The 905-nt window shown below is 59.8% G+C and overlaps 1 pseudogene; it reads left to right on the forward strand.

The window, feature by feature from the left end:
• Positions 1–343: 343 nt before the first annotated feature.
• Positions 344–444, forward strand: LOC139031961 (U6 spliceosomal RNA; annotated as a pseudogene).
• The last annotated feature ends 461 nt before the right edge of the window (positions 445–905 follow it).

The raw sequence follows: 905 nt of genomic DNA on the forward strand, positions 1-905 counted from the left end.
TCCTCCCCGCCCAAGGCTGGCCTTGGAGGAGGCCTGACTGGGGCCCATCACGCACAGGCCGCTCCTCCCCGCCAACTCCTCCCCGCCCCGAGGAGGAGTCGAACTGGATTCGAAGGCCTAAGTCTGGCAGCGGCCCTGTGGTTGCTCGAGAAGGCTGTTTAAGCACCCCTGAGGGCATGTGGTTGTGGGGTGTCCCCTGCAGAGCTGCTGGCCCCCGGGCAGTGGAGAGGACCCCTTCCCAGCGCAGAACACCTGGCCTGTGGTGGGCGGAGCTTCCTCTTCCATCTTCAGTGTCTAGTTCCCATGGTTTTTGTATGTCTTCCTGGTTCCTTCTAGAAGCTTCCTCAAGAGCATTGGAGTGATGGGATCTGTTCGATACAGAGAAGATAAGCATGATCCCTGGGCAAAGATGACACGTGAAGTCGTGAAGCATTCTGTGTTTATAATATAGTTCTGCTTAATTCAAAAAAGAGAGAGAGAGTTGGAGAGATGGGATTTTTTCCTTTTGATCTCAGAACCAGTGACCCAGATGAGGAGCTCGGCTGAGCCCTGGCTCCTCTGCCCTTTCTGACATGAGGTTGGCAGCTGCACTGGCCACAGGGGAAGCCCCTCCCGCAGCCCTGAGACCCCCCACCAGGCATTACGACCACCCGCCTCCCACCAGGCTGTAGGAGATACTCCTGAGGGGTGGCCCTTGGCTTCCCGTCCTCTCTGACTGCAAATCACCTTACGGCCTTTCCAGGCACCTCCGACAGGTCAGGCTCTACCACGACCCGGGTCCTCACCCCTGCGCGAGGGCATGGCTGCCCTTGGGGGGGCCAGGGTGCTTCCGGGCAGCAGCGCCGCAGGGCTCCACATCGCTGTACCGGGGTGACCATCACACATGATCCCACCTGGGGCGGCTT

The sequence above is a fragment of the Odocoileus virginianus genome, chromosome 28 (genome assembly GCF_023699985.2).
Source record: "Odocoileus virginianus isolate 20LAN1187 ecotype Illinois chromosome 28, Ovbor_1.2, whole genome shotgun sequence".
In the NCBI taxonomy this organism is placed as follows: domain Eukaryota; kingdom Metazoa; phylum Chordata; class Mammalia; order Artiodactyla; family Cervidae; genus Odocoileus; species Odocoileus virginianus.